This window comes from Podarcis melisellensis (genome assembly GCF_964234715.1).
Source record: "Podarcis melisellensis genome assembly, chromosome: 1".
NCBI lineage: Eukaryota > Metazoa > Chordata > Lepidosauria > Squamata > Lacertidae > Podarcis > Podarcis melisellensis.
Genome location: NC_138528.1, coordinates 92,798,636 through 92,824,579, shown reverse-complemented (window position 1 = coordinate 92,824,579; position 25,944 = coordinate 92,798,636). Strand labels below are relative to the sequence as shown.

Genomic DNA, 25,944 nt, shown 5'->3' with positions numbered 1-25,944 from the left:
GAATGGATGTAGGTCAATCATGTTGGTGGTTGAGCACCATAAATCGAGGCATGCATGAAAAGAGGGAAAAGAGGAAGGACCAGATGCCGAATTTTGTACAAAGTTCTGAGAACTCTTAACAATTGGCTTGGTTAGACTGTGCTCACAGGGTGAACTAAGCAGTAGGGACTGGCCAAATCATCAGGCCTTTGCATGTGTGAACATATACAAGGAGCATCTCTATCACATATTACATTCTTCATCACATCTCTATTAGCTATATACTCCAGATGATCCCCACACACATTTCTTTTGAAGCATTCTCCAATTTTCCTGGATTGCAGCCAGAGAAATATGAGCCAAATATATTTAGCTTCGTGTCCTTCGTGCTGAGGATTTTCATCCGCAAATCATTCTTTAAAAGTAGAAGTTTTAAGTCCCAATTATTTCAGTGGGAGATATTTAAATTTGCACTTAACTCGCCCACTGAGATCAGTGAGACTTAATCAGTCCTTCGCTTCTGGCTGGATTGCACCTAAAATATTTTGCACAAGACTATCGCATCAAGTTTACACAAAGTTGCAAACAGTAATTGGCTTAATTGGTAAATCTATCTGCTGCAGCTTTAGAGCAGGGATGGAAAATTTGTGTGCCTCCCAATATTGTTGGACTGCCAACTCCCATCAGCCCCAGCAAGCATGCCTAATGGCCGGAGATAATGGGAGTTGCAGTTCAACAATATCTGGAGGGCCACAGGTTACCCATCACTGCTTTAGGTGATTAATCAAAGGTAACTGATGAGGGCAAATTTTAAATGGTTCTGTAAGTTAAAGGTATACTTGTCTATTCTTTAGCCTATTTTGGTTTTCATGTCTAATTGTGATAGGGAATTAAAAAGAAAATGAGAACATGTCCTTTCCTTCTAAGAGGTTGTGGAGGCCTTAGATCATTAAATTGTAAATTATATTATGCTTTCTTGACTATCCGGAAAAAGGCTCCATTGCTGAGATTATCATAAGCAAATTTATTTAAATTTAATTGATTAAATCTATCTGTTAATGGACAAATGGAAATCAACTAAAAAATCCACAATTGGTCAACAGTCCTCGTTTCAACCAAGCTTGGCAAGGAGTATATTTACGCTATTTCCTGTCAGTAGGTTCCATTGAGCTCAATGATACTGACTTCTAAGACATGTATAAGATAACACAATTTCATGGGTACTGTTCGCTTTTTCAGGTCCTTGAATGAATCTTAGAAAACATGTTTGGGTGCAATCGGGCACCTATTATTTTGACTTTTTAATCCTGATTCATCTCCCATTGAGCGATGGTGTGATATTGCATGGCCAATCCAAATTTGTGCATTCATTGGCTGGTCATGGCATGCAATGGTACTCTTCAGCCATCTACCCATGGGTTCAATAACATTCGTCATCAAACACACGCCGGAACTTTCTGTATGAATGCAGTGTTAATGAGGATTTGCACTTTTAAATAAACCAGCTTAAATTGGAGATGCATTTCATCAACATAACAAATAAATGAGCTTCATTTCTCACCAAGCACTTGCAACAGTGGGGAAATGGAGCAACCCATTCTTTGCAAGATAAAGCATAAATGTAAATTCCACAATAAGAAAAGAAAGAATTATGTGTCATGGAAGAAATTGAAGTATAATGGCTAACAGTGTCTTACCTATTCCACAACACCACCAGTACTTCTAAACACATAAACCTCTGCTGTCATTGCAACTGCTCCTATAGTTACTAATATATCTTTGCCATTCTCCATAGCTATAGCGAACTGGCAAGACTTTTGGGGTCCCAGTGTGTTTACCTCTCAGTTAAAGTCCTCACAGCTCCCTAAGTTAATATAGTATATTAGCCTCTCCTTGGGATGGTGCTATACCTTAGCATTCACGACAACTTGTCTGTTGTTTTATTTATTTCATTTATTTATCGCTTTCCACAAAAAATCCTGAAGCAATTTAACAACAGAAACAATAAAAAAAGAAACCATGCTTCAGAACCATTGCAAGTCTAATACAGACACAGACTTTCACACAAATCTCCACTTAAAAGACTTGTAGAGGAAGGTCATCAATGTGTCCTAGAATAGCAATAAAGAGAGCACCTGTCTGATATGTAATGGAAGAGAGTTTCAAAGCGGAAGTGCTAACACAACAAAGGCCCAGTTCTTACATTGTATGAAACAGACCGCTTGATAAGATGGTATCTGCAGGAGACCCTCACCTGTAAAGCACAATGGTGGTTTGAGGGAATGAGGGGTGAGGGTATCTTTCAGTACCTTGGGCAGAAACTGTTTAGAGCTTCGTACACCTACACCAGCACATTGCGTGTAGCCTGCTAGCTGACTGGCAGATACTGCAATTCTTTCAACAGCAATGTCATGTGCTGGCAATATTCTTCCCAGGAGAGCAGTTGAGCTGCCACAATTTTTCACAATCTGCAGCAGCATCCTTGAAGTGCTGGTTGGACTGGTGTTCTTAGGTGTCCCTGGGCAAGTACATCTGAGGGCCTTACATATCCTGCTCTGCATTTAAGGTGTTCCATATCTCCTTAATCCTGTTAGCAAACAATCTCATTCAAGGGGTTTTCTAGTTTTCAAAATAGGTCGGTGTTACATAGAATGGCTTTATAGTGTTGAGCTAGGCTTTTGCTTTAATCATAATTAAAAATGGCAGTGCTGAATATCAAAGAAAGATTCTTCAGTATGAACTAATACTGGTCCTGGAAGTATTCTTCAATACTGACCAATTCCACCTGCAGAGGGAGGGCCATAATTTTGGTAGCAGTGCACAGACTTTATAAGCAGCAGGTATTAACGTTAGTTTCTGGTATTACTGGCTGAAAAGATTTGAAAGAGCTGTTTCCGGGGAACCTTCCAGAGGCACAAGTGAGTGGAGCAATACATACTAATTTTAGTGTTAAACAGTTGACCTGTTTCTATAGATTCACTCACCCCTCTCAGGCAACCAAAACTATTATTAGAGTTAAATGACATATTCTGGCCAGGCAAAAACACTTTAAGGAGGGTGAAGAAGGAGAGTCTCTGACAGAAGTTTGGAGGCTTTGGCGGATGAGCCTAAGCTTTCCCACCACTGAACTAGACCAATCAGAGACTGAATCGGGGTCAAACTATGAACGACACGTAATTTGCAGCATGAAACTATCTCTCTGGATGTTCTTAAATTAATTATAGGCTTGGGGGGTACTTTTTATCAGAATTGCAGCATCTGGGGAAGGGAAGTTTATCTCTCACTTTCCCACGAATGACCCCTGAAAACTGGGGGACCCACACAGATATGAGATTTTGAAAAGTGTCTCATTAGAACCCGAATTACTGTGCAGGGAGCAATTTTGGGAGGGATCACAAGAGTGGAGGGAAGAGATCAATGCTGCAGTCATGGTAACAATTCCCTTACCCCACCCCACCCCAATTAATTGGGGGGGGGGTGCAGAGACATCACTGCCCATTATACATTAAGCATAGCATGAAGTTTGGCTCAAGACACTTCATTATAGATGCTGTAAAATAAACTTGCAGTTTTATGGCATAAACTCTGGGTTGGGACCAACAGTCAGAACACTCTTTGAAATCCAATATAACATTATCTCAAATGCGTATAATGCTCTGTGTGCTTCTACAAATAATTACCTTCAAAAAGAAACAAATGAACCTTGTCAAATGAGTTGAACTGATCTGTTTACCTGCAGAAAAACTTCAATAAATCAAAGAGGAATTTGCAGGTTTACGCCAAGGACTGTTTGAAAATATGCTTATAATGATGCATCAAAACAATTCAGCTATTCTACATGCACCCAACCCCATCGTAATTCCCTAGACACTGAGAAACACCCTTCACTTTTCAAAAATTGTTTTGTATTTGGGTACACATATCCACAAGTGTCACATGAAAGATGAACATCCTATGCACGTTATGGGGTGTTTTCAGAGAAAGGATTGGTGACCTGATTAGAGGTATTTGGAAGAGGGAAACTGTAAATAATAAATGCTCTTCTTATTCATATTTTGTGTGATCTGCATGTATTTTGCATTCAGTTTTGGGCACCCAAGTACAAAAAGTAGCATGAGGAACATCTGTCAGTAGTTGCTAGGATTAAATGTGCATGGCTCCAGATTTGTTACAAATTGCTGGAACCAGTGAAAAGGATTTTCCTGGGAAAAACTCCAAGATATACATGAGGCAAAGGGCATGATCAATCTCTTTAAGCAACTCTATAGACTACTTGAAGCTTGTGATCATGGGTGCTGACCTAGGTGAATGCAAGCACAACAGAAGTCCCCATGGCCCTCTGTTGAATTCAAAGATCTCCCTCTCATCCTATCCTGAGCAGACAGTAGGATCAGAACTGTCATCTCCGATAGCTTATTTTCCCGGATATAAATATTAATCATAAAAGACAGCACATAATTTTAAATGCTTACGGGGGCTCAGTTTTCTCACTCCAAATTTAACCATTGTGAAACTTTACACACATTTTAAAATAAAAAGTGATTACATTGTTATGCAATCCCATGTACTTATCTTAGATGCCCTAAGCTCTGGCATCTAATTACATACTTGCTTACATAAATACAAGAATTTTTATTTTCAGATATTGCACCATTTAAAAAAAAACCCAAATCTATTTTAAAAATTGTTATGAGTGAAACAGATTGCCTTGGCTATTTTGAAGCCCTTTCTTGAAGAAACTGACCCACTTTGCAGCAAACTTTTGAAATTCATCAGGACAAATAAACACTACCACCACCACCACCCTTGGGCAGGGATGTGATATAACAGTGAAGGCTGGTCCATTGCAGCAAATGAACACTTCCCCACCAACCTCAGTCTGCTATCAGCTGCCCCTCCCCTTCCCTTGTTAGTTAGAACCTGACCTCCCATCCCCATTGCTGCTGCAGCTTACCAGGGAGGAGAGGGGAAGGGATGAGGTGGTGGCATGGTCAGTGCAGTGCAAACACACTGTCAGAGCCAAACCAGGACATCTGCACCACACCAACCTCGCCGCCACCTCGGCTCTTCCCCCTCTCAGTAAGTCACAGCAGTACTGGTGGTGGGAGGTCAAATAAGCAGAACTGCTCCCACATCAGCCACTGCTGGATTCCAGTTCCTATCCCCCTCATTGTACAGTGGTACCTCAGGTTACATACGCTTCAGGTTACGTACGCTTCAGGTGACAGACTCCGCTAACCCAGAAATAGTGCTTCAGGATAAGAACTTTGCTTCAGGATAAGAACAGAAATCGGGCTCCGGTGGCGCAGCAGCAGCAGGAGGCCCCATTAGCTAAAGTTCCAGAACGGACCTCTGGAACGAATTAAGTACTTAATCCGAGGTGCCACTGTACTGCCTGAAAATGGTCACTTCCCTTTGCTGTGTGGGCCTTCTGCCTCTGCTTCTTCCTGCATTCCCGGGGGCTTCTGCAATTCTCTCTTCAAATTGCAGCTCCACACGCTGTTTCAGATCAACCACTTTGGGGAGTCCCCTCTTTTCAGGGACACCTGTAAAGCTAAATGGAGAGCTAAGCTGAGGAGGGCAGCCTTAACAGCTCTGGGAAGAAGCGGGAATTCTCTGCATGCAGCAGCTTGGAGCTCAGCCACATGGATCGGGTTGAGCACAAGCTGAGAGAGAATGATACGTGCATTTATTTATGGCAAAGGCTGCACTAAACGCTAACTCAGTCTCTGTTAATTTGCATTGCTGGTGGCTTCTTAGCATCTGGCCACCTGCTCCTTCCAGCACACCTGTGTTCGAAGCGTATCAGGTGTCCATATACATGGGGCTATTCTGGGGTGGCGTTCATAGCATTGCAGGTTTGGTGTCTAGATTCTAGATAGAGAAGGAAATATATATCAATCATGCTTGTATAATTGACATGCATTGCATAATTGTGCGTTTATGGTAGGGGCCACATTGTACTTGTATCTTTCTTTCATGTTTGTTATTTACCAGCTAAGGATGCAACACAAAATGGGCAAGGGAAGTAACGAGGTCTGTTCAGAAGTGACCCATCTGCAAAGTTTGCTTCTCAGCACTTGATACAAATCTTTACAACTATACACACTTGTCTACAAAAAGTTGATGAGCTCTGTTGACCCTCAAGAATCCAAGAACCCACCAGAACTCAGGAAGACTTTGTTGCTCTAGCTAGAACAGGAAGCCCTTTCCACTCCTTCCTGCCCTGAAGGATCCAGCGTCCAACCTGGTTGGATGGAGTCCATCCAGAAGGGCTGCCAGCTGTAGTTCAGTGATACACTGGCCAGAACAGCAGCATGTCAATTCAGGTGTCCCCCACAATGGTGGAAAGGGAAGGACTTGTACCACTTCTCCACCATCCTCTTTCAGTACCATCCCCAGCAAAATGTATGAACCTCATACAGCATGTACAGGCACTAACACACACACACACAAATGAAGTCTTGCTTCTCTCCCCCAGCACTATTTTGTTAATGAGCTAACTTTGTAGAGAGGGAGGCCATGTGTCCTCCTTTATCTGAGGGTGGTCCTCTCCAGTGCCGGATTTACTTATAAGCTAAACAAGCTATAGCTTAGGGCTCCACTCTCTTGGGCCCCCCCCCAAAAGGGAAAAAACCTGGATGTACATTTCCAAAATATAAGATAAAAAACAAATAAAAGAAAACCTACATCAGCAACAGTGTTTTGTGTTGTGTAGGCTCCTATGATGTAAGTAATGGGCCTAGCCTGCTCCCTCAAATATCACTAGTTTGCTCATTTCTATATATAGGGTGCCTACATTCTGCATGTGCAAATGGCTTTAGATACCTATTAGGTCCATAAATTACCATATAGCATATATTCAATACAAAAAAACAGCTACAATTGGTTGTTGACAACAGCCAGCTAGACATATAAAGGGCCCATTACCTTCAGTAGCTTAGGGCCTCATCAAACCTAAATCCGGCCCTGATCCTGCCCTCTCTTTTAGCATGATCCTGACTAGTTTATAATGTTAGAACTAAAACACACACACAAATATGACTGCAGACTGTGAAGGCAAACATTATCTTGAATTAGCACAACTAGCACACTCACTTGAGGTCCCTGTAATGTCATCCAACACTTCTGTTCTCAACATATTCCTTGAAGTAGCTAATTGCTTACATGATCAAATCACTAAGAAACCATCAGCGGTATTTGGGTCATCAGGCCTATAAATCCCAAGTGTAAATTTCACAGCCACCTGATGGTGAATGTTTGTTATGTGATCAGTTACACATATACCAATTACAACCTCACCTGGCCTGCTGCCCACTAATATATCAATGGGATTTATTTCACCAGTCTAAATAGCTTCAGTAAATCCACAGTTATCTAATCTAGTCTTTCAGATAAATGTTTTGTTTCTTCTAGATAAGAAATAATGTGCCATGTAATAATAACCCACTCCAGGCTGCCCTCCTCATACCATTTGCTTAGCAGTCATTTTGAAACACGGGACTCAAGTCACATTCATGGCATACATTTAAAGCGCATGGCTTCCCCAAAAGAATCGTGGAAACTGTAGTTTGCTAAGGCTACTGGGAACTGTAGCTCTGGGAGAGGGTAAACTACAGTTAGCAGGAATCTTTGGAGGAAGCCATGTGGTATAGATGTGACCTCAAGGACTGTGTTGTTGTTGTTTAGTCGTTTAGTCGTGTAGAGCACGCCAGGCACTCCTATCTTCCACTGCCTCCCGCAATTTGGTCAGACTCATGTTTGTAGCTTCGAGAACACTGTCCAACCATCTGGTCCTCTGTCGTCCCCTTCTCCTTGTGCCCTCCATCTTTCCCAGCATCAGAGTCTTTTCCATGGAGTCTTCTCTTCTCATGAGGTGGCCAAAGTAGTGGAGCCTCAGCTTCAGGATCTGTCCTTCCAGTGAGCACTCAGGGCTGATTTCCTTAAGAATGGATATGTTTGATCTTCTTGCAGTCCATGGGACTCTCAAGAGTCTCCTCCAGCACCATAATTCAAAAGCATCAATTCTTCGGCGATCAGCCTTCTTGATAGTCCAGCTCTCACTTCCATACATCACTACTGGGAAAACCATGGCTCTAATTATATGGACCTTTTTCAAGGAGGTCCATATGGACCTATCAAGGACTGTAGTCCGACTTATTTTGTCCAGAAATCTAGATTCAGGAAAAGTTTTTCTAACCATTAGAAAAAAACTACAGGACTAGAAACTGAAGCTTAATGCCCCTATGACCACATGTTACTTGCTTCTCCTATCTGTAATTTCCTTACCTTTTACAACATGAAATTTTAAAGTATGCTTTTAGGTATAGATAATCAGTTAGAGGTCCCTTTGACAGATTCAGGTAGAGTACTTTCTAGAGCAGGAATGGGGAACTTTTCCAGTTTGAGAGCCACATTCCCTCATGGATAACCTGCTGAAGGCCGAATGGATATCCTTCTGGGGGATGTGGCCAGATGTGAAAGTGGGCAGAGCAACGGTTATGACTCTTTCCTTTGTAGGATAGGCTGCATTCCATGCAAACGCCAAAGGTTTCCGCATGCACACACCTCTGCATCCTCCATCCAGGTGAGCAAAGGTGAGCAAAGCTCAAGGATACACTCCAGCCAGAGAAAAATACTTAAGAAAATACAGAACAGGACCCATTAGGGATGTATCCTAGGGAGCGCTAGATAGAGAGGATTTGAGGAGGGGGGTTGCTGCATGTCAAGTTCTCTGCCCCTGGTCTAGAGGATGTGGTGCACAGCCCTCCTCAGTACTCTTACCTGTAAACATCAAATAAATAAAGTGGAGCTTATGTCAAAATCAGGACAACAATCCATACTGCTTAAGATCATTGGGGATGCCAGGGTGGTGGCCCTCTTTGGCTCCAAACCAAAGTATCCTGTTTACTTCCCAGCACCACACCCAACAAGAGGCCCCTAAATTCTAATGCAAACCACAGTTTCTTATACCTCCTTCCAGAATGAGACCACAGCAGAGGGCAAAGAGCTAAAGCTCCCACCAGGGTCCCAGCCTGGACTGGAGACTCTGTGCTTGCAATTTGCAGATAGATTTGGGGAGGGGGGAGGGCTAATGAAGACAGACCCTGTGGGCCAGATGGGAATCCTCTGCAGGCCATATACAGCCTGCTGACGGGCAGCTTTGCCCCAAACGTAGGGAAAGAGGGGTAGAAGAGAGATAATAACTTCTCTGTCATTTTTTCCTACAGCAAGGCAAGGAAAGCAAACACAGTGTTTTGTTTTTTGTATTGTGTTGTGTTCAGTTACATGCAGTGCTTTCTTTTCTTAAAAAATGTTTAGGGGTATTCTAATTTTCCTACCCATATTGAAATACTGCCCCTCAATGAGGCCAAACTTAGATTCACAAAATGTTTAGAGGTATGCATACCCCTGCGTATCCCCAGGAAAAAAAAGCACTGGTTACATGAATACTAGATGCTATACAAATATCCCATTTGCTCTTAAGTCCAAAAGAAAACCTAATCCTACTTTAGAAGATCATATTTCTCCCACACCCATATACCTTTGAACATGAATCTGAAACTGGAAAAACAAAATCTACAATATATCTCTAAATGAAGCATGCCTTATACTCTAGATTGGTAAATTTACTCCAACCAGTGGCAAATTTGCATTTACCAATACGTACAGTGTAAATATAGGAAGCAGAAAGGAAATGTTCTCATTACTTTAATCCTTTTCTCCCCTCCCAGTAAGCATTTGCCAGATATTCTATGACAATAAATTTGGCTTGATCCTAAATTGTCCTCACATTAATTTTTTAGAGGGGGGGGGAGTCATTCTGACAAGTGCTGCCCATTTAATTCTAATGTTTAGCTACAACGGGTAATTGCATTAGTCTTGAAAAGCATTCTATAAAGTCTACCCCAATCAGATTTTTAATTTAATGCACCATCAGCTGTTTTTATGATAATATTTAATCTGCAGAAACAAAACTAGTGCCCTATGACTATCTATAATATTGGAGAGAGAATGGGGTTTAGCCATTCCTTCCTGAGGGATGAGGCACTGCTCATTACAGTATGAATAATATATGTGGATGTATTTATATTTGCCTTACTGTCATGATGCTAAAAATAAGTAATGGGCTGAATATCTCTATCAATTCTTAACAATTAAGTCTGGGAAATGGGCATCGCAAGGAGAGGGAAACACACACTGTTGTTTTGCCACAACAGTAGTAGTAGCAGCAGTTGTTCTGCATTCAGCCATTTTGTTCAGAAAGGAGGACTATATTCATAAAACGTGAGCGGCTCGTACTGTAAGCAATCTGCTGCACCAGTGCTGCTGAACAGCCTCTGTCCATTTCAGTAAGGCTGCCACAGGGGTTTGCATGCAAACCGCTGTCGAAATTGGTCAAAGTTGCTTAGCTAAAAGTGCATTCCTCCTTACAATCTGGGATCAGTACTTATGTACAAGGGCAAATTAGCAGTACTTAGGTCAGCACCGATGGGAGGACGAATAGGAAGCTTGCAGCCCAACCCTCCCTGCCTGTTGACTCAGTAGCAAGTCCCATGGTGTTTAATGAGATTTTGTTCCATGTAAATGTGCACAGGATTGCAGCCTTGATGTTCTGTTAGGAGCTCTCCAGACATCCTTTCTATTATTGGGCATTCAGGATAATTTGTGCACATGATGGTTGGTGGGTAACAATAACAACAATAACAATAACAACAACAACAACAACAATAATAAATTTATTACTTATACCCCACCCATCTGGCCGGGCCTCCCCAGCCACTCTGGGTGGTCCCAACATAAAACACAATAAAACATCAAACATTAAAAACTTCCCTAAACAGGGCTGCCTTCAGATGTTTTCTAAAAGTCAGGTAGTTGTTTATTTACTTAACATCTGATGGGAGGACATTCCACAGGCTGGTGCCACTACTGAGAAGGCCCTCTGCCTGGTTCCCTGCAACCTCATTTCTCGCAGTGATGGAGCCGCCAGAAGGCCCTCAGCACCATCCTGCTTTAAATATTGCCTGCTAAAGTTTTGGGTGAGCATGTTGCTTCGTGTCCAATCTGAGCATGTCCCACAGCTTCCCGCTGAAATCCTGTGATTTTTTATACCACAAATGTTCATCACGGGGGTCTCACTTTAGTTGCCCTATAGCACAAGAATGTCCCTTGAGTGGCAATAATGCAGTAACACTGGGGAAGCATTGCAGAACAACTAATCGAGCAGAATGGTGTGTGAACGATCCAATATAAATCAATCACTAATGCCCTATTATTACATCAATGATGTGTTGCAGAATATACCAACAGTCTCTAGGGACCCTGAGCCGCCTATTGGCTGTGGAGATTCCATAAGGCAGCACATGAACACCTGTAGGAATGCTGGAATCCAGGGAATCCAGGTGAAGAGTTGGAACAGGTTGGTTGGATAAATATAGGTAGGGAGAGGAGAGGTGACAAGCAAATTTGGAAATCCCAGCCAACATCTTGCAATGTGGAGGAAGCTTGAAGGAACATAACACTGCAGGTTGCGAGAAAGCGGGAGTAACTGTTCTGCCCTTCTTGGGAAAGATTCCTACTAAATGCCTGCTAAGTGCAGAGAGAGGCATCTCCCTTAGTCCTGCAGAATCAGGCCCTAAGTTTCTGTCATCACAGGAATCTGCTGGTGTGTGTCTCTCTGTGTGAGTATGCATTTGTGTTATCTCCTTATCTTACAACTGAATGTCAACTACCTCCTCCGTCCAAATTATGAAAAATATCACGCAGCACCCTGACATATTTACAGTAAGTTTGAACTGCTTCCTGCAATAACATAGATTAATGCTATATGAAATCCCCTTTCATATAACTACAGATATAGATCCATACATCCCTAGAGATATTGGAGTGAGCAGTAATTTATGTTATGATATGTTACGTTCCTATCATCATACTGTATCGTAGATCATGATCCAGGCACGAAACCAAACTTCAGGAAAATTTATGATGCAATAACTAAAATGAAGGGTGAAAACTTGCTTATTAAAGTGAAATCTCTGCTCACTAAAAATATATATTTCCCTTTCACATGCAATCACAAAAGCGAACTAATCATTTTGACTGGGAGCTATGGATTTTTTGTATTTATTTTATTCTCTTATTGTTACATTTTTAAAAAATTGAACTTGATAAACGTAATGGTTTTGCATTATGTTCCCAATGTACCTCTAAATGCTCACTTGAGCTCCCTGTTATTAATTTAAGTAGAGAGGGAAGAACTGTGGAAATGGAGTGAAAAATAGTAGCAGTTAACTACTAGTAGTTGTAGGCAGCACTGAGCCTCCAGGGGTAACCTGTAATGATGATCACATATTTGTTGTCCTTGGCCCTCTGGAAGGTGGAAATAAAGCTTAAATTGTAGTTTCACTAAATGGTGACCTGATTATCTATTTAATTCAGGAAATGCCATTGTGCTATTGTAACAGCTGCAAGTGAGAGCAGCAAGATAACTGAAGTAAAACAAACCACTCTTGATGCTGTGCACCCGCCTATTTTTATCCAAACAACTTCTGGGGGTTTTTTTGTTTTGTTTTGTTATCTCCTTCTGTTTGGTTGCTTATTCCCTGGAAATGATGCAGAAGGCTCTTTTTGACTGCTGTGATTAGCTTGTTTGGAAGCTTCCTCTGCTTCTCCCTCCCCCCCCCCCCACCGCCGTCGCCACCCAGCTCTTACCCCTCCTCAAAATTCTCCCTGTCATAAATTTTGCATTACTTGGTGCACACAATAATGCGACATAAAATTAAATAAACAATTTAATTAATTTAATTAAAATTAAATATTAAACATATTGTGTATGAGGATCCCGTGCCTTTGATTTAATTGGGCAGGAGTACCCAAAGCAGTTTGGGTAACAGTGAAGAATAATTAAAAACAACAAGTATGGTTGCCTCTGGGCATGAAGAATAGTCGGGGAGCTTCCTCCTGAGAAAGGTTTACTTAATTAAAACTAAACTAATCTTGCAGAAGAGGAGGGGGGAAACTTGATAAGCATTTCATAATACAAATCATAATCCCCAAAAAGTGAAGTGCATATTTCTTCTACATGGCACATGAAGAGAAACCTAAATCGTTTTTGTTCTGCCACAAGGTGCTCTTTGGCCACACATGTGAACACTCAACAGACACACTTAGATGGCCTAGATAAGTAAGTTTTTGTTTTTTTAAAGGCATAAAAGGCCCATCGTCTATGTACCTCAGCTAAAACGCTCTTTATTGCGTCTTACCATTACAAATATATAATAACATGCAGGAAAGCACAGTAATCGTAGTCCCTTTCCTTCCTTTAAATCCACAGCTTTTCTGCCAGCTCCAGTCACCTTATTTAAAAACCAAGCCATGACTCATATTGGCAGGTGGGCCTTTTGGTTACGTTTCCATATTCCAAGAAGAAGGGCTGTGCTGAGCTTTCACAGACATCCCTTAAAACACCTTCCATTCATAATACACCATATTCTTTTCCTTCACAGAAGGATAGGAGCTGATTTACACACGGCATCCTATCAATACATGGGTTTTGCCAAATAATTGCAGTTATACAATCCACAGCGGGGGGTGCGGAGACAAGGAATCCGAACGCTATGAAGAAGTTGGATAAGTCCCAAGGTAGCACGCTGTACGAGCCAGACATCAAACAGACCCGCTTAGAATTGCCACACAAACCACTGTCCTCCAATGGGCTTACAAAAACGTTGACAGGCTTTATAGCCTGATTCAAAAACAAATGCCTTCTTCTAACACGTTTGGCTGCGGCAACGGTCTCAAGAAAATTACCTTAGCAACCTGGTATTAAGTGAATGTATTGAAATACGTCCTAATTAACATTTTAGGTGGATGGTCCCGACATGAGAGAGTCTTTTAAGCTTGTCTTTTAAAGTCACTGTTTTGTCTGGAGGGAGCTTTGTGAAATAGGAATATACAAGTGAAGACCTGTGTCAATTTATGAATGTTTTGGGTGTATATACATTCTCGGTGTCACGGGTGGGAAAATTCAGGCCCAAATGCAGTCCTTCAGGCCCTTTTATTTGACCTTCAGAACACTTCCCAAGCCGCACTTCTTCAATGGCCCTCTTTGCCTGCTCCTGCTGTCCAAATTGTTTTATTTACTTGAAATCTGTCCTTGACTTCTGATAATGCCTCTTGCTTAGTTGGACGGAGGACAGTGACGCGTATTTGGGTGTTTGTAGAAAACTGGACTACTGTACAAAAATGAACTTCACCTTAGTTGTTCTGCATCTGACCCACTAGAATGTGGCTCTCAGAAGGTTGCCCAGAAGGGAAAGTGGCCCTCAGATTGAAAAGGTGCACCACTACTACTCTGTGGCTCCATTCATAAAATAAACTACTCCCACTATTAACCACACCATTAAACCACTAGAATACCACTTTAAACAGCCATAGTTTCCTCCAAAGAATTTTGGAAGTTTCTTAAGGATGCTAAGTGGTGTTAGGAGACCCCCTAGTCCACTCCCAGAGCAATTATTATTATTATTATTATTATTATTATTATTATTATTATTATTATTATTATTTATACCCCACCCATCTGGCTGGGTTTCCCCAGCCACACTGGGCAGCTCCCAACAGAATTAAAAGCACCATAAACCATCAAACATTAAAAACTTCCCTAAACAAGGCTGCCTTCTAAAAGTCAGATAGTTGTTTATTTCCTTGACATTTGATGGGAGGGCATTTCACAGGGCGGACACCACTACCGAAAAACGCCCTCTGCCTGGTTTTCTGTAACCTCATTTCTCGCAGGGAGGGAACCACCAGAAGGCCCTCGGAGCTAGATCTCAGTGTCCGGGCAGAACGATGGGGGTGGAGACGCTCCTTTAGGTATACTGGGACAAGGCCGTTTAGGGCTTTAAAGGTCAGCACCAACACTTTGAATTGTGCTCAGAAACGTACTGGGAGCCAATGTAGGTCTTTCAGGACCAGTGTTATATGGTCTCGGCGGCCACTCCCAGTCACCAGTCTAGCTGCCGCATTCTGGATTAGTTTCAGTTCCCAGGTCACCTTCAAAAGTAGCCCCACATAGAGCGCATTGCAGTAGTATTCTCAGAATGGCTTAACAATCTTTCAAACAATCTTTCAAAAGGAACTCAGATAATTCCTCAGAGCTCTTGGGGGGGAATGGGGTCTCCTAACTGTGGGATAACCAATCTCCTATAACCAACATGCTTCAATCTAATTAATGCACAAAGGGGTTAATACCATAAAGTAAGCTGTCCTGCCAAGCTTAGTGAGGTCACTTCCTGTTACCATGAGAAGAAATAGGTAAGCAAACCTATTGTTAACCTTCCAGTCTACCTGAGAAGTTCAATTAGGGAAGAGGCTTCAGGTTGTTGGTTGCTGGTTGCTCCAGCTCAGACCGCATGGCTCTCATCAGCCACTCTTGAGTTCCTATACCAATTATTTAGGAACTTTCATCATTTTGTAACTAAAACAAGTTTTACTGCCTGTGCAACTTTTTCTGAATGCTATATGGAAAAGCACATGAATCTGACCTTTGGAGAGTTTGTAAGTAAACTTACCTAACATGTTGTCTTTTACTATGCTAGGGGAAGAGGAGAACTTTGGGACTCACTTTAAAGGACAGATTTTAAATGTCTAACAGCCTATACAGTGGTGCCTCGCAAGACGAAATTAATTCGTTCCGCAAGTTCTTTCGTCTTGCGAGTTTTTCGTCTTGCGAAGCATGGTTTCCCTTAGGAATGCATTGAAAATTAATTAATGCATTCCTATGGAAACCGCCTTCAGACCAGGTCCAGGGACAGTCTGTCCCCCGACCTCTTCTGAAGGCTGGGGGGGGGCGGACAAGGGCTTTTCTTCCCACCCCCAGCATTTTAAAAAAAAACCAGGACAGCAGAGGACTTCTCCGCTGGCCGAGGTTTTTTAAAATGCTGGTGGGCGGCAGCGAAGGCAGCCCTGGGGCGATTTAAGACAGTCCCGGGGCGATTTAAAAGCCCCCGGGAAGGCAGGCAGGGGGGACAAAGACTTTTGCCCCCCGCCCGCCTTCGGAAGAGGTCCAGGACCTCTTCTGAAGGCTGGCGGGGGGCAAAAGTCTTTGCTCCCCCCGCCTGCCTTCAAAAGCCGTCCGGGATAGCGGGAAGCGCTTCCCTGCTATCCCAGACCGCTTTTAAAATGCTGGCGGTGGGGAGCAAAGCCTTTCGCCCCAGCCGGCCTTCCTGGACCTCTTCTGAAGGCTGACGGGGGGCAAAAGTCTTTGCTCCCCCCCGCCTGCCTTCAAAAGCCGTCGGGGGCTTTTAAATTGCCCCGGGACAGTCCTGGGGCGATTTAAAAGCCCCCGGGAAGGCGGGCAGGGGGGACAAAGACTTTTGCCCCCCGCTCACCTTCGGAAGAGGTCCTGGACCTCTTCCAAAGGCGGGCGGGGAGCAAAAGTCTTTGTCCCCCCTGCCTGCCTTCCGCGGAAAGCGGGAAGGCAGCGCTGCGTTTCCCTGCTATCCCGGACCGCTTTTAAAATGCTGGTGGTGGGGAGCAAAACCTTTCGCCCCCGCCGGCCTTCCTGGACCTCTTCTGAAGTCCGGAGGGGGGGGGAAGGCTTTGCTCCCCACCGCCAGCATTTAAAAGAGGTCCCCGGAGATTTCCCTATGGGCTTTCGTCTTGCGAAGCAAGCCCATAGGGAAAATCGTCTAGCGAAGCGACGCAAAAACCAAAAAACCCTTTCGTCTTGCGGGTTTTTCGTCTTGCGAGGCATTCGTCTTGCGGGGCACCACTGTATTTCCATGCTTTACTTGCTGCATATATTGATATTTTAAATCTCTGCTGGGGTTCACTCCCCAAAGAATACTTTCCTCAAACTAGGATCTTGGTATTCAGTAATTCTCCTTTTACACCTATTTTCTTTTTGCACCAACACCAGCACATTACAGCTCCCAGAATTATGGAGGAGAGGGAAGCCATGACTGTTCAAAGGGGTATCTTAGTACTTTAAACATACAGTTTGAATGTGGCCTATAGCAATTCTCCCTTTATCTTTCCTTAGAGTCCTGCTACCACATTCACACATAAACACACTATAGGCACTCACAATCAAACAGCTGACCTCAACAGGGTGCTCTAGTCTCTTTTCTGCCATGCTCCTTCCCACCAGCAACGCAAAGCCTATCCATTCCTGGGACTTGAGCTCTGACATATAATTAGCATTCTATTGCACCTCAGCAGCTGAGCCAATGGACTTATCTTATGAACGGCTGCAGAAGCTCTAACAGCCAATAGTCTTTGAGGTCTGAAGGACTGTTCTGCAAGTTGTTGGGGTGTTTCATTTTTGTCTTGCTTACTTTCTGTTTTCAATTACCGTATTTACTCGAATCCAATGCTCACCTTTTTTGGCCAAATTACGTTGTGAAAATTAAGGTGCACATTGGCACAGTACAATAAAAATAACAAAAATACCTCCTAACCTCAACTCCCTAAGCCATTTCCAGCAACTTTAGGGTTCACAGTGGGGCAAGAACCACTATATATTGGCAGATATGTGCTCTGTGCCCTGCAGGTTTACTCAGAACTGTGGTGGGCTTTGGGCTTTCAAACTTCAGCGGCACCCTGTGTAACACCAACATTTAGCACCTGCCCCTGCCTCTCACCTTCCATTCTAAGTCATGGTTGCAGTGCCCTCTTGGCTCAGTGCCCAGTGCGGGCAATTCAGTCACACTCCCCCAAATCCACCACTGCTCAGAAGTCCAGCTGAGTTCAGGTAAGTTACTATGTGCACGTGAGTCTGCCGTGTTAATTTTATCTCTCGGCGCCCATGATAAGCGCTTGAAATTAACCAATGCTGACTTTGCCTTTCCAGATTGTCAAGCAGGCAATTCTTGTGTCTTATCAAGCTATCTCCACGTGTCTCTGTGAACAGCGCCTTTTTGTCCCAGAGTAAAACCAAAACACATGCACGGGGGGGGGGGGGTCACTTCCAAAATGAAAGCACTGGAAATAGCAAAGGAAGCAGCATAAAATGCGTTGCAGGCCATGGAAGCATTAAAGAGAAGTGAGGCAACGTGCAGTGCAGACAGGCTCTGCCACCCTTTGCACTCTTTGCAGCATTAACCCATATGCATTTTATAGTCATTAGCAACTGTACTAACGAGAAGTTCTGTAAAGGAGGGGTGCTCTTACACTGATGTGCAGGCCTGAAGCTTCTACTTTGGCCATTTTTATGGCTGAAAGGGTGACATTCGCATCTCCTACCTTTAATTCCTTGCGACTTTGAGAGAGCCATACGATTTTAAGCTCCCTGAAGAAACTTTGTTTGACGCCCTCCTCAAATAAGCAAAAAAGGTTCTGACTTAAAAGCTTCTTGGCCTTGACCATATTCCCTGCCAATTAGATCCATGAGTTGTGTCAGGTTTCAGAAATGAAATGTTAATCCAGACAAGGCAGAGGAGCTAAGACCATAGCTCAATGAAAAAGCACATGGACTGCATGCAAAAGGTCCCAATTTAAACACCGCCCCCTCCGCCTCGCTTCTCTGGGTATGACTAAGAATTGGAAAGAAATCTGTCTGAAACCTTAGAGAGCAGCTTCCTGTGTTGAGCTAGATGGGCTTATAGTATCAGGCAGTGGCATGTGGTGAATTTTTTCATAGGGTAACAGTTAGGGCCAGAGGTGCCAGTTTACAAGAGCAATTGGGGGAGGGGGGCGATGTCGCGCGTGTGATGTAGTGACATCCCGACGTCACTGAGCTGAAGTTTCCCAGGCTGAAGCTTCCCAGTATCTAACAGGCTACTGGAGCCCTCCAGCCTCCTTCCCCAAGCTGGGCAGGCTTTGGGAATATGGCGGGAGGGCTCTTGGACCCTGCAGAGCATTGCACCACCTTCTAATTTAAAGTTAGGCAACTAGCATAGTCCCCCCCCAGCCCACAGACCACACATCTCTGATATCAGGTCCCATCAGCCTATTTTAGATGAGGTTGTGCTCCACATGAAGTAACAGGTTGGCAACTCGGGGGTGCTGGAGAAACCAGGCATTAACTGTGCTCATTCCCTAGTCCAGATAGGATTCCTGCAACAACACAGAGATGTGCAACTGCTGTTCATACCATCTTTCATGACTTAAAGAATCTCAGTTATTTACAAGAGTCTTCAGATTGCCCAAGGTGTACTAAGGGACTGTGCCTAGTAGTATTCTGTTCCATTATAAAATAATATTATGTCTGGGTAGGTTTCCCTGAATACAAAAGTTCTTAGTAAAAATGTTTCTACACACACGGGGGGGGGGGGATGCATACATACACACACCAGTGGTGAACTATGCCAGGAAGAAGAAAAATGTGATTGTCAGAAAGATTTCCAAAGTACAAAATAGATGTTAAACTCAGCAAGCAGAACAAAACAAAAATACTAGTAATGTTAGTAATGCTACACCCACAAAACATCACAAATCTGTTGCACACCTACAAAGCTATCATAAACTTCCTGATCCAGCATGCACAATAAACACAAGAGCATTATTCTGATCCTTTAGAACAGGGGTAAGATGTTCTACTTTAGAACAGGGATAAGATGACAACTTCAATCATCCCTGATGAATGACCATGCTGGCTGGGACTGATGAGATCTGGATTCCCACAGCATTTGGAGGGCCACAAGTTTTCAGAGTTGGTGAGGGAAATGTCACAGAATTTAGTAAAAACAAGATCAGAAGATGGTTGTTGTTGTTGCTGCTGCTGCTGCTGTTAGCACAACAACTCTTCGGCCAGACCAAAAGCAGTGCAAATGCCAAGGTACGTCCAGAAAGGCATGTTTAGAAGTTTGGTTTGTGACACATGGTGAAGAGCTCAAAGCAATTCTTCAATCTAAACACCATGGGCTGGATCTGATGATCTGTTGCAGAGTCATATCTTCATAACAGCCAAAAGTGAAGCTAAAATTTGAGTGAGGCGTGCCACCCCCAATTAGTGATTCAGCTCATTGATGCTAATAAGATAACTCTCCCGAGTAAGTGATGCCAGGTCTGGACAGGCCTTTTTAGAGTTGTCATTCAAAGATTCTCATGATTGCAGTTGCTTGAGCGTGAAGAACAAAGGTTTCTAGTTACAGAACCAACGCCATATACCCCTTTGATTTTGCAGAAATATTTGCTGCAAACCCAACATTCAAATTCTTCTAGCATGGCCTGGCATCATTTGAAGATGCCTATCGTGTAACAGTAGTAACGTAAAACAAATGTCTAGATATTAGATAGGTCTGTTTGGGATAAGCATTCACTAGGTTTCCAGGTTGCTGGGGGTTTTATAATTACAGTTTATTGCAGGACACCAACACGCAGATAGCAATAAATGTGTTGCCTGAAGATGATGTTCTTTGATACATTGGAGGGTTCATAATCCTTTGTAATATACTCTAGCTGGAATCCTTGCTTTCTGTGTGTAAAATATTTCCAGAAATTTCTGGGTGTGCTCCAACCGAAGCAAGGCATTTTGAGTTTCGCTGTTTTGAATGGGAAGGATGTAAACATATGCTCATATTATTTTATTTGTTAAATTTCTATACCACCCTTCATCCGAGGATCACAGTGGAACTTCACAATGGAGCTTAATTATGGCTGCATCATGCCATCCATAAGCTGTAGAAAATGAACTTCCAGCATTACTAATGACTGCTTGCTGCTTGCTACAGATTTTCTGTGTATCATTCGAGGCAAATCATGGTCCCCCACAAGAGGCTTAGTTGGGGATAGCAATCAGCACTGGGTGGGAGCTGCCATTTTAGTTTCCTACAATCCCCATACATTGCATTGTTCTAGAGCATTGAATGAAATTAAAAGGGTGGCTCCCAGACCCCCAAGGACATTCCCCATGATATCTCCAAGGAACACTGCATTGGGGAACATTGGGGAAAATTAAACAGCAGCCTCCCAGGGCAGAATTCAGTGTAGGACACTGTAGCCCTCAAAGATTATGTGTAAGGACACTGGACCTCTTTGTGATCATGGCTAAACATAAGTGAATTTCAGATATTCAAGACGGCTTTGTATTAGAGCTTGGACCTGTTGCTTCAGTGGTGAAGTAACTCAAGAGTGAGAGTTTATATAGGAGCTGGCTGTTAGGCAGATCCTGATTCTGGCAGGTGCTTGCATGCATTTCCCCTTCCTCCTAAGTAGCCTCATAGGCAGTTAAACAGCCACTTTGCCAGCAACTCTGAGGCTCTTGCATGGCTCATCATCTCTGTTGCTCCTGTGGTCCTGAGAGTTTTGTCCTATTAAGGACTGGTGGCTGTATGTTTCTCTACCTACAAGTTTAAATGTCATGACTTCCTGCAAAGAATCTTATTATTATTTCAGCAAGGATATTGAGAATTCTTACAGCACAGCATGAACAAAATAAAAACTAAACTAAAAACAGCAACTGCAGCAGCCAACACTGCAACAAATAGACTCTCACATCTCTAGATCCTAAAAGTAGCAAGCAAATGGTATAAACAACAAGGCAATATGAAAGCTTGTGCAAATAAGAACATTTTCACTTCATATGTCAAACTTATGGCCACAAGGACCAGGCATGCAGATCTGGAGAGGACACACAACAGGTGATGTGCCACCCATAGAAAAAGCCAGTTCTCAAGTCCCCACCAGCCTGACCCAGAGATGGACCTTCCCAGATGACTTCAAAGCATGGGCATCATACAAGAGTAAGTGGTTCTTGATTTCAATCCTGATTTCAAATCGTATAAGGCTTATCCACATGTTACACTGAAAACAGGTAGAAGTTGTCTCTACACAAGTACTAGTGTGGAAGGGTTACAGCTTAGTGCTAGTTACAGATAGGTAGCCGTGTTGGTCTGCCATAGTCAAAACAAAAAAAATTCCTTCCAGTAGCACCTTAAAGACCAACTAAGTTAGTTCTTGGTATGAGCTTTCGTGTGCATGCACACGAAGGGGTATCTGAAGAAGTGTGCATGCAGGGGTATCTGAAAGGGGTATCTGAAGAAGTGTGCATGCACACGAAAGCTCATACCAAGAACTAACTTAGTTGGTCTTTAAGGTGCTACTGGAAGGAATTTTTTTTGTTTTGAGCTTAGTGCTAGAGCATCTGCTTTGCATGGTTCCAGGTTCCAGGTTCAATCCCTGGCATCTCCAGGTAGGGCTTGGAGATAGCCCTGCCTGCAGTCCTGGAGAGCCACTTCCAGTTAGTGTAGACAGTACTGGGCTAGACAAACCAATGGTCTGACTCAGTAGAAGGCAGCTCCTTATGTTCTTAGGTGTTTGTGAGAAACAGTGTATATTTGTTGATCTGTGCAGTGATTCATGTGCACAGATACACAGGCTGTACATTTGTCAAACATAACATGTGAACACCCTTATAGTGTTGGTGTTGTTGTTGTTGCTTCGGTTAATATCAACATTTTTAATTGTGCCCATAAATACTTGGGAAGCCAGCAAAGCTGTTTCAAAACTAGCAGGATGTGTTCTGCATTTTGAACTAATTGCAGTTGCCAAGAGATCCTCAAATACAGTCCCACTGGCAGCATTCCTAGTGAAGGCTGGGTGTTACTGGAGCATGGATAACCATGACTCATCTACCTTCTGTCCAGGTGGGGTTGCTCTTGCCACACCACCTAGGCTGGTGAAAGTGCTTTGTGTCACTAATGCTGTTTGAGCATCCAAAGCACTCTGTCTATCTGATCTTTAAGAGCAATGCTATCCAGAAAATATTGAAAATCCCACATGTAAGGGCATCTTGACGGAAAACTTTTTTAACGGGGAACCAGTGTGTGTTTGTGTTTTAAAGATGCAGTCTACACTCACCTGCCTACAGACTCTACTGCTTTCAAGGAAACATAAGCAGGTCAAACAGACCATCTACTAACAGCAGCCTCATCTTGTCTTGATGTTGAGCCAGCTGTCATCCATATGCTGATGACATTTTACTCCACTCAGAGGGTGGAGTAATGACATTATCTCACTCAAAGGGTTCATGGAGATTGAGGACAGAATGGAGGACAGGATAGATCTCTAGAAAACATCATAGCACAGATTCCATGGTGCAGAGGGCAGGACTAAAAAGACATGGGCATATTCTTATAGGTACACGGTTGGTTGATTGATTGTTTATTCCTATTGCTTAAGAGGAAATCAAGAGGGTTCGAGATTATGGGGACATGGAATCTTGAGACTAACAGTATAATATAGCTAAAAGCAGATGGGAACTTGCTGCAGAAGCAAAGCAAGGCTCCTAGTGCATGCTTGGGCAAGAATTTTAAATAAAGCCTTGATGAACACAAGGATTTGGGTAATGGCAGCATGGCAACTGTCTTGAAGATGAATCTAGGGGTGGGACATGGTGTACCGCATTAGGAGCCTTTTGCTCATGAGGATAGAACAGCAAGACAAGGAACTGGGTTATCACTGAGGAGCAGGCAAAGATCTGGGGAGTCAACTAGAAAGGACACCGCAAGTTGGGTGGAGATAGGGAAAGGGGCTAAAAGGCTGTGGTCAGATAGATATAAGTGGCAGAGATATGGGTACGTTCTGGAATGAAGGAATTAAATGAGTAAGTATGAAGCAAGAAGGACCTGGTGTTAGACACATAAGAACCTATGCATGTGTTGTTCATTTTCTGTTATTTCTTGCTTACTCTTCATTTTGTTATAGTTAAATTACGTTACAATAAATATTTAAAAACATTTGAAATTGTCTGATCTATCACTGTTTGGTTCCAGAGGTGAGGAGACCCCTGTGAATTCCAGGTTTGCATCTTCAAGCAGAGTTATAGGAGCCTTACTGGCAAGTGTGAAGTGTCACATCATAAAACTTCTCATAAAATGAAATTCCACAGCAACAGCTTCTGGAACTGCCTGTCAAATAGGAATGGAAACATCTGGGCATGGTACCACTTAGTCCCTACCTGACTAAGTGATCCAGAAGGATGCTTGATGGTGTCAAGGGCTGCTGAGACGTTTAAAACAATCAGCGTGGCCACATTCTGCCCCCACCCCTATCCTTCTTCTAGCATAGGTCAGGATAACCCTGAGGACAACCAAGGCAGTTTTGGTGGCAAGCCTGGATCGAAAGTCACAATGAAAGCAATCAAGGTAACCTGTATTATTTAGGAGTGCCTGGAGATGCAGGACCACCAACCCACTCAAGAGAAAGAGATATTAGCAACTGGTTGGGTAGCTTATCCTCCACTTCCAGGCTCAGCTTCTTCAGGAGTGGCTTCATGATCACCTCCTACAAGGCAGACAGGCCCTCTCTCTGTCTCTCTCCTAATGAAGCATTTACAGTCTCTTGGAACCAACCAGTCACCACACTCCTATCAGATGTTCTAAGCTGTTGCAGGCAAGGATTGGGTAAAACAGTGCCAAGTCATACTCCTCAGAGCACCCTGTCCACATCCTCGGGTCACAATAACTGAAATTCATCCATGAGAAAATGACTGTGCAACTACCTAGGTGCCGTGATAGATATGAGTGGTTTTGTTCTCAAAGTTATTTATTTATTTTAAATATTTATACACCACACACTCCACTAGAAAATTTAACAGGGTGGTATACAGCACAAAAACACATTACCATAACATCAGTATAAAAAATATCAAAAACCTATTTTTAAAAGCTGGGATCTTTTTTAAAAATGCAATTTAAAACAACAACTCTTTCTGAATTCCTATTGGCAAGAAGTTCCACAGGGCAGATCCTGATGCACTAAAGGCTCAGTCCCTAATAAAGGCTGGCTGTATCTCAGGAGCACAAATGTCCCATTGGAAGATCTTGGGGATGGAGGTGGAGCAAAGGGAATCAGCTGGTTCTTAAGATGTTTTGGACTCAGTTTGTTCAGGGCCCTTGTGAATTTATACAGGAACCTTGAATGGGACCCAACAGCAGATTAGCAACCTTTACAAATGGGTCAAATTACAGATAGGTAGCCGTGTTGGTCTGCCATAGTCAAAACAAAAAAAATTCCCTCCAGTAGCACCTTAAAGACCAACTAAGTTAGTTCTTGGTATGAGCTTTCGTGTGCATGCACACTTCTTCAGATACCAAATGGGTCAAAGACATTCCCCAGTTCCCAGGTAGGCAGCATAATTACCCTCAGTTGTTGGACTACCCACAATCACCTCTGACCAGTGGCCATGTTGGCTGGGGCTGGTGGGAATTGTTGTGCAACAATATTTGGAGCGCACAACACTGACTGCTCCTGCCCTGCCCTTTGGTTATAGAGCTATATTACCCAGGGTTCCCTGGTAAGAGAGAATGACTGTTCGACCAACTGGTAGAGTAGGTATGCCCAAGTATCCAGTGATATGCATGATGCTATAAGTCCACAAAAATATGTAGATGTGTTGTTTTTGTGGCAATGCAAGAGAGTAGCTGTGATTTCAGCTTTGGTGGGAACATGAGTAGAGCAAAGAGGACTAATACCAATGGGACTGTACAAAAGACCTAACTCCATTTGGGAGCTTGTCTTGGATGTCTTTCCTCAGCCAATACTAGTCTTGTTTAGATGCTCGGTTTGCCTTGAACCAGAGTGTCTATAGACTTCTATTTCCTTTCCCCAGCCCCCCACAATAGTAGCCCCAGGGCAATTTCACATACTAGGTAACTACAAATCTGGAGGTCCACCACATGTCTTCTCATAACAGAACCTTAGTCAATCACAGCTTTTTTAAAAGACTTTGTCACCCTCTCTATCCATGTGTTCAGATGTACACCCAAAAAGTATTTGACTACACCTACCAAAAATGTAATGCATGGATGGCATGTTGGAGATTATGTTGGGCAGGATTTTGGAAATGACTTTGGTCCTCAGCAAGAAGAGGTTGGAGAGGAAGAAGAAGAAAAAGCCCACCTCGTTTCCCAGTGTCTGGTTGCACCAAAGCCGCATTATTTGGGAAGTGATAAAAAGGGTGAGGAATGGTGGTGTCTTTAAGCAGTTAAACATTGCCAATAAAGATCTTGCAAGCTA

At 43.1% G+C, this 25,944-nt stretch overlaps 1 long non-coding RNA gene across 1 annotated transcript; it reads left to right on the top strand.

Annotated features, from left to right (window-relative positions):
• Positions 1 to 15,320: 15,320 nt before the first annotated feature.
• Positions 15,321 to 25,944, top strand: LOC309376039. Its single transcript, XR_014171050.1, has 3 exons — positions 15,321 to 15,540; positions 21,531 to 21,668; positions 25,683 to 25,944. It is a non-coding gene; the product is annotated as an uncharacterized lncRNA (long non-coding RNA).